The 8,948-nt window shown below is 39.7% G+C and overlaps 1 protein-coding gene across 1 annotated transcript in view; it reads right to left on the reverse strand.

Annotated features, from left to right (window-relative positions):
• Window positions 1-8,948, reverse strand: part of ZBTB38 (zinc finger and BTB domain containing 38) — a 109,107-nt gene that overhangs the window by 8,240 nt on the left and 91,919 nt on the right. The gene's annotated exons all lie outside the window — the stretch shown is intronic.

Consider the following 8,948-nt stretch of genomic DNA (forward strand, 5'->3'; position numbering starts at 1 on the left):
CCTTCACTGGGTTATAGGTGACAAAATATAATGACATACACACTTTGCTGATGTTTCTTTTGCCTTCCTTGTGGTCTCTCTGTGCTGGACCCCTACAGGACTCACTTTCTCTCCTGACTCATATATTCTTATCCTGTTTGTTCTCTCTAAAGGCCACACATTATTTCGATTCCTTATCCGGCCTGAATAGATAGTCTCAGATCTGACAAAACACATGCTATGTGATTCAATTTGGTGGCTTCCAACTTGGCTTAGTGATATGCTGACGTCATCGATTTTGTCCTTCCACCTCAAAATTACTGCTTCTTGCAAAACACCCCACAGTACTCTGAACCTCCCACTAGGCTCCATTTCATAGCACTTTGAATCTCCTACTAGGCTCCATTTGGGGAATACAGTATTTCACATCGAGCTAATATAAATACGCTACAGGGTGTCAAATTATAAGCCCCACTCACTTCTGTGGGATTTTCTGATTCCTTTCTTAGACTGTTTAGTTAGAATGGTTAGCTAAAGGCCAACTGTTAACACCGAATAGCTTAGTCTCATTTACAGTTAAAATAAGATATATAACAAAAAGTACCATTATATATATATGCCATTAAAACATCCTCACAACTGTGGAAAATCCAAGTAAGACATCTTTCAATGGACCATCTACCATTGTGTGGCAGAAATCCTTAGTAACAACAAATCATAGTTACTAAGTAGCACCCTGATTTGCCTTCTTGGCACACACACAAAAAACCTTCATTCTGGTATCAACTTTATCCAGCAAATATTTTAATGCCTAACACGGTCAGACACAGTGCTCACAGCTGGAGGTACTGGGGAGAATAAGGCAAGTCTCTGCCCTCAAGGAGCTGAGTCTAGGGAGAGAAAGAACTGTCAACTAATAACTGGAATCCATGATAGTAGACCTTATACTAAAGGTATGTACAAAGTGTCAGAAGATGAAGTCATAATTTATTATTTATAGGGGCCCTGGAAGGCTTGGCCTCAATGAATGAATAAAAGAGGGGTGTGGGAAGGGAATTCTAGCAGAAGGGCAAAACAAACAAAAAATGATAAAAGAGTACACTGTACTCAGAAACTGACGAGAGGGTCTATGTGAGGTCAGGAGAGGATGTGGGCACTGCTGTCCTTAGTGTCCTCAGCAGTGTAGGCACACGGCAGGCCTCAGCACCTATCTGTTGAATGAGATGGGCTAGGAAAGGAAGGGTCAATCATAAAGGTCTCTAAAGCAGCGGTCCCCCACCTTTTTGGCACCAGGGACCGGTGCTCCTATGAGAATCTAATACCTAATGATCTGAAGTGGAGCTGAGGTGGTGATGCTAGTGCTGGGGAGCGGCTGCAAATACAGATAAAGCTTCAGGCGCTAGCTGCTCACTTCCTGCTGTGCAGCCTGGCTCCTAACAGGCCACAGACCAATATCGGTCCATGGCTGCTGCTGCTAAAGAACTTGCCACAGTAAATTTTATACTGCAGGTAATAGGCAACATTGAAAGGGATTTGAATTAAGAAAAAAAATAGATTTGAATTAAGAAAAAAAAAAAATCACTCAGGCTGCAGCATGCTCAAAGGATCAGAGGGAGGCAAGCTGGTTGCAGGAGACCAGCGAGTTAGGCCATCCTGGTGGTCCAGGTGAGAAGGTGCCCATCTACCCCCGAGTGAAAGCTCAGGGAGGAAGAGATTGGTTACCAAGAAAGTGGGATGGTGGGGTTGTATTTGAACTCAAAATTTATTTTAATTCTCTCCGCTAATATTTACTAATCAACTGTTAAGTACAAGGCATCAGGTTAAATGCCATAGGAAGACAAGAGTTCATTCCTCTTTTGAACAGAGGTTTACTAAATACCTACTATATGCTTTGGGACAGTAGTTCCCAAACCCGGCTATGTATTAAAATCACCTAGGAAGCTTTTAAATAGTATAGATTTATAAATTCCTCCTTTCCTGTTCCCATAGAGATTCTGATTTAGAATGGTTGGGGTGAGATCTTGGAATCCATATGTATTTCTATACTTTAACTTATTTAGTGAATAAGTAATACATTTGTATGATACAAAATTCAAAAGGCACAGTGAGTACACAGTGAAAAGTCTCCTTCGCATCTTTTCTCAGGGGCTCTTCAGGTAGTTTTTATTAACTAGCCAGAATCAAGCCTGGGGGCTGATACTAAAACCAGGTGCCTTAAGAGAAATGAAAATTCTGTTCCTCAAGGCCTGTTGTGTAGCTGGGGGAATAAGATTTAAAAGAATTTAAAATCTTTCAGACTCTAGCACCCAACTTTCTAATTTTAACAATGCCCTTTATCTAAACTACCTAGTTTTGTCGTAGAGTCTCCACCATAGTTATCTGATGATTTCAAAAGGTGCTCCAGGTAAAAGTCATATTCTCCTTGTCCAAAGTGCAAAAAAGAAATGAGTCTGAAGGCCAGAGGGGACCAACTGTAGGTCACGGGCAGATCTGGTACCCATTCATTTTGTTTGACCCACACTGTTTCTGGAACCATGTTTTTAAAAAAACTGAGTTGATATTGAAAAATTTTTAAATTTAACACCAAAATCAATACAGCTTTTCTTGAAAGATAGGAAAACTGGACAACACTGGGGTTGTTGCCTGCCTGGCAAGAAGAACTGGGGCCTAGGAGCTGTGTGCCCTCATCACAGTCACCTTCACACACACACTGTCTACCCAAGCATGTAACGCCAAGTGGCTTCTCTTAGTAACGTGACCAGCCTGGCCCCGATAGCCAGTTTGGTTTGTGCAACTGATAAGAACATTAAGTAAAAAAATAACCCACAGATCTTATCAGACATACTTTAAGGATATTCCCAAAATTAAAATTAAGTTACAAAAGAACTCGTGGTGGGGGAGGCAGTCATTCTCACCAAAAATAGCATTCTTTGACTTAAAAATGTTAGAGTGACCTCCTCCGCTACATTTTTTCAGAGAGAATAACTTAAAACAGAAGTCGTAGGAGTTCCTGCCAATGGAAAGCTCACAACAGACTTCAGAAAAGGAAATATAACTTGGAAAGAAGATGAGATTTAATTTATATATAACTTCTACAATGTTTTCTAAAAGGCAAGTTTCATGCAATAAATTCACTATTGTCCGTAGTACTACTGTGATGGAATAAATAAGCATGAAAAAGGCTAACCAAAAATTGTTATAAACGCAAAAACTGGGGGCAGGGGAAAAAAAAGGCATAGATGATAGAGGCTCTCTGTTCATCCCTCTGGCGACCAAATCAAAGTTGTGATGGAAACAAGGAGTAAACAGCAAGGAAAGTCACCCGGGATCTAGATGAACAAGCCCTACAACTAGGGAGAGAAATAAGAAATCACCCTGCACCGGCAGAAGGTAGGACGGGGCGAGGACGTGGGGCTGCCTGGTCCTGAGCGGCTGAGTGGGATGGAGGCAGCGGCAGCTGCAGATGCCTCTTAAAGGAACCCTGTCTGCAAGCAGACTTTCATGGGTGACGGACCTGCTCGCTCTGAGCAACAGTGCCAGTTCGGCTGTGCAGGGACTTACAAGGGGACACTGAGTTGTCGGAGTGAGGGTGGCGGCGAGGCACCCCCCTCCCCCACCTGCGTGCAGAAGTGCTGGCGGTATCCATTGTTCCTCTGTTGAGCCCTCCCCCTTCCCAGTGCATGGAATCAGCGCCTCCACAGCGGAGACGTCATCAAACTGGATAACAGAGGTCGCTCAGCCCAGAAGATTCCCTGAAACCCCGCCTCTCCCAACTCGCACCCCCACCCAAGCCATATACACATCCTTGGCGAGTCAGGTGCTCCTTGCTGAGCAGCACCTAGACTCACACTGGAGGCAGCTGGCCTCGGTTTCTGGTGTGGCCTTTTGAGGCAACTGTAAGCACAGCATTTGTGGATTGCTTGCTGAATCTTAACAGGTGGCCCGGGAGGGGTACAGGCTGGGGCTAAATTCGGCCTGCAGCTGAACCCCTCTCAGAACTGTGCCACTGGACACCTACTTCACAAAGCCACACTAATAAGACTTAGGAGCTTTGCTTAGTTCATAGAAACAGACACAGAAAAGCAGCCAAAATGGGAAGACAAAGAAGCAGAAACCATATGAGAGAACAGAGATCCAGAAACAATGGAGTCAAGCAATCTAACAGATGCAGAGTTCAAAACACTGGTTATAAAGATGCTCAATGAACTTATGGAAAATGAAGATAAATTCAGTGAGAACTTCAACACAGAGCTAAAAAAACATAAAAATGGAAATTATAAAAGGGAACCAGTCTGAAATGAAGAACACATTATCCGAAATGAGAAGTATATTAAATGGAAAAAACAAAGTGAATAAAGAAGAGGATCAAATGACCTGTATAGAGGATGGGAAAGCCAAGGACACTCAATCAGAACAGCAAGAAAAAAGAAGCCAAGACTATAATAATAATTTAAGGAGCCTATGGGACACTATTAAGGTTAAAATACCCAGGTCATTGGGGTACCAGAAAGAAAACAAGATGTTGAACAGCTATTTGAAGAAATAATGATGGAAAACTTCTGTAACCTGGTGAAGGAAATAAACATAAAACCCCAAGGTGCTCAGAGGGTCCCCAAATCCAAGAACCCAAAGAGGCCCACACCAAGACATGTCATAATTAAAATGCCAAAGGTTAAATACAAAGAGAGAATCTTAAAAGCAGCACGAGAAAAGCAGATAGTTACCTACAAGGGAGCACCCATAAGACTGGCAACTGATTTCTCAAAAGGAACTATGCAAGACAGAAGAGCTGGGCACAAATATTCGACGTGATGAAGACCCAGCATCTACAACCAAGAATACTTTATCCAGCAAAGCTATCATTTAGAGTTGAAGGACAGATAAGAGCTTCCTAGACAAAAATAAGCTAAAGGAATTTATCACCACCAAGCCAGTATTACAGGAAATGTTGGAGGGACTTCTTTAAGAAGAAACAACATGTATCAAAAACAGGAATAAAGAATGGTAACAACTACATTCCTATCAACAAGTACCTCAAATGGAAAAGAATTAAGTGCTCCAACTAAAAGAAAGAGTGGCTGAAAGGATAAGAAAATGAGACCCCTACATACACGCTGCTTCCAAGAGACTCACTTCAGACTAAAAGACACACACAGACTAAAAGGAAAGGGATGGAAGAAGATATAGCCTTGACCTAAGTGATATTTAAGTCAGACAGAGAAAGATAAATACCATATGAAATATGAAATTCCATGTTATAAGTACCCATGCACATACTTTCATAAAGTATACTTTATAAGTATATAAAATACTTTAAATAATTTTTTAAATATATGATAAACATACTTTATAAGTGTACTTTATATAAATACCACTGGGGTATTTTAGGTAATTAGTATATTTGAAGTCTGCTACTGCTTTTGTCTTTGCCATCCTCCAAACTTATACAATACATACACATCCATATATTGAAAAGATGGGCACTTAAGATACTTTGATGATTAAAATGACTTTCCTTCACCTGCTTTAAGAATTAATTTGCTTTAAAAAATGAAAGAAATCTATAATTATGGTAAAACAGATAGTACAGGAGTGTATCAGAAGGCCTCTTCTCTAGCCTAGTCTCCCTACCCCCAAATCAATATACTCATCACACACACAGCACACACACACACACACACACAACCATGGGAGCCTTTTCTCATAACCTTGGAAAATTTCTACATTCCATCTATATAAAGCTTTAGGAGAAAAACTACATGTCCTCTTGGGTTTTTCTTCTATCCTAGCCCCTTGCTCCTCTGCCTGGTAATTCCTTATATTGATCTCAGGTGAAATCCCATCTGATAGCCTTCCTCCTCTGAAATTTCTAGTTTTGGGTTCCTACCTTTACTGCAGCATGTAGTATGATACATTTGTTCACATTTACATATTTCCCTATTAGCTCCTTGACTGCAGGGACAATCTATCTCATCTTTGTAGCCTCCGCACCTGTAGGGGACAATGCATTGTGAAGGATGTTGACAGCAGAGAGGGCTGGTTCCTCAGACTCTGAGCAGCAAATGGCTTTCCATATAAGTTATATACTGTACTTAGAAAGAGTCTCGATTGAAAGCTTTAAAAGTTACACCTAGATGAAGCCAAAGTCTACTCTATAAAGAGTAAAATCACTAGGAAAATAAAAATTAATTACTGTCCATTTTTTTTTCTAGTTTTCTTCTAATTGGTGGTTCTCAAAGTGCTTCATGGACCTCTGGGTCTCCCAAGACCCTTTCAGTAGGTTCACGAGGTAGAAGCTATTTCCATAACACTAAGGAATCACTCGCCTTTTCTCTTCCTATGTGGACATATGCATAAACAGTGCAAAAGCAGTGGTGGGTGAAACGGCTAGCACCTTAGCAGGCATCGAGACAGGAACGCTCAGATAAAGGAGTAAAAATTATTAATTTTATTAAATCTTGACCCCTGAATATATGTCTTTTTACTATTCTGTGTGATAAAATGGGAGGTATACTTCTGATGCATACTGAAAAACAATGATGACCTTGAGGAAAAGAACGCGGGTGGTTCTTTTGAGTTGAGTGGAACTAGCCAATTTTTTTTCATGGAACATCATTTTTGCTTGAAAGAATGACTGATAGATGAATGGTTATCAATGTATGGGCATCTGGACAAAAACTTTCTTGAAAAGGAACTAAGTGAGCATGTCGTTTCAAAGAAGGAGCCATTTTGTTGTGAGTAATAAAATTAGACTTTCAAGGGAAAATTCATTTTTTTGAAAATTTATATCCACCAATATGAGCTTGACATGTCTTGATACACAATGTTTGGATATTGATTTGGAAGATTTGGTAATAATTTGGAAGATATGCATCACTCATGAACCAGTATTTTCTAAATGACCGACGCTTATTGCTGCAAAAAATGACACGTGAGTGAGAGACCAGTGGATTTAAATGGAATGTGGTACTGAAAGTTCATTGATATGGTTTCAGACTCCATGTTGCAAATAACCTTTAAGAAACTGTCACTTGTCAAATTTTAGTGTGGTATCAAAGAATATCCACAATTAACTCGAAAGGCTTTTTAAAAAATCCTCCCTTTTCCAAACTACCTATTTGTGAGGCTGATTTCCGTTACATATTTCAACTAAAAGAACATATTGCAACCGAATCCAGAAGCAGATGTGAAAATCCAGCCATCTTTCTATTAAGCCAAATACTAAAGATATCTGTAAAAATGTAAAATACCACTCCTTACTATATTTTTTTGCTTTAGAAAGTAATTTTAAAAAGCAATGTTATTTTATCGTGCAACTGAGTTTATCATAGTAATTTTTCATGAGTCAATAATAGTTTTTTAAATTCTCACTTAAAATTTTGAATATGGTATATATTGATAGATATAACTCAGATAAACAAAAGCTCTTTGGCTCCTCAATGATTTATAAGAGTGTAAGGTTTGGGGACCAAAACGTTTGAGAACTGCTGCTCTAGCTTACAAGAAAATGTTCAAAATCATTTATAAAGAAACTATTTAAAATTTTACTCAACATAATAAATCATGTATGACCCTAAAAGAACTAATGATGAAGTGAATGAAAGTGTGATGAAACACAAGGCAGAAGTGCCCAGGAGACAGAAGAGACCAAGGCATAGAGAAACGCTGACACACCCACAGTCACAAAGATACACAAGCTCTGTAGCTGTCTAATTTTCCAGGTTTTAAGTATTACAGTAAGTCCCCACTTAATGTCCCTTAAGTTTCTTGGCAACTGCAACTTTAAGAGAAACAATGTATAATTTTACCATAGGCTAATTGATATAAACAAGAGTTAAGTTCCTACAGCATATTTCTGGTCACAAAAACATCCCAAACTGCTAAATAAAGACCTGAAACACTTTTAAGAATAAACATTAAAATAAATGTGAGCTATATGTACATTTAAGAAAGGTTAATAAAAGCAAGAGCATTATTTCCCAACCCACTCATTCCAGTTCAGGGTCTCGGGTGACCGGAGCTTATCCTAGACAGGATGCCCTTCCATGGCGGGGCACTCCCACACCCACGCCCACCCACCCACACTCAGACAGGGATAATGCAGGCACACCACTTCACCTCGTGTGCACAGCTTTGGGATGTGAGAGGAAACCAAAGTACCCAGAAAAAACCCACGCAGACTTGGAGAGAACATGCAAACTCCATACAGACAGTGGCCACAGCAGGGAATCGAGTTTTTTTCTTACCAATATCATAATGAAATAAAGTTATTTGAGGATCTGTTGTACTTGAATTTGAGCATGGATGAAAAACCAGGTGGACCAATAATCCTTTCTATACTATACTTGGGTGACAATTTTTCCTTGATTTGCAGGGCTGCTGCCTCTACTGTTTGCACAATCTATCATTGTTTGCATCCTTGCCTTCCAAATCTCAGAGCTCAGCCTGATCACAGTACTGTTTACCCGTATGATACCATCCATTAATCTACTAAATTAGCCCCTTCCCCACTATATCTTGGATACCACTTTTAGTACTTTGGGACTGAACTTGAAAACAAAAAAACCAAATTTTTGGCAACTAATTCTCAGTATTTCCAGCTTAATTAAATCTTCTCTCCTCTAATTAGTCAAGGCAACTTTACTGAAATACACAGATGTCAAAAAACTTAAAACGTTAGTTTCCATATAAATTCTAACTCTCACAATGCAAAAAAAAACCCCTCGAAAAACCTCTCTAAGTTGTTAACCAACATATTTATTACGTAGAACTTTAGAAAGCTCATTAAAAAACGGTATACTTTTATTAGTAAATCTTTAAGACATGACATATGGAAAGTAAAGTAACACTATCCAGTGTAAATTCTTAGTGAGAACTAGAAGTCACTTACTCAAAGCTGCTCTCCTGGGCCAGACTGAACCCCATTTTTCTGAATCAGAGGCAAAGGCCGAGAGCCCTCCTGTAGCACG

Source organism: Pteropus alecto, unplaced genomic scaffold (assembly GCF_000325575.1).
Source record: "Pteropus alecto unplaced genomic scaffold, ASM32557v1 scaffold92, whole genome shotgun sequence".
Classification (NCBI taxonomy): Eukaryota; Metazoa; Chordata; class Mammalia; order Chiroptera; family Pteropodidae; genus Pteropus; species Pteropus alecto.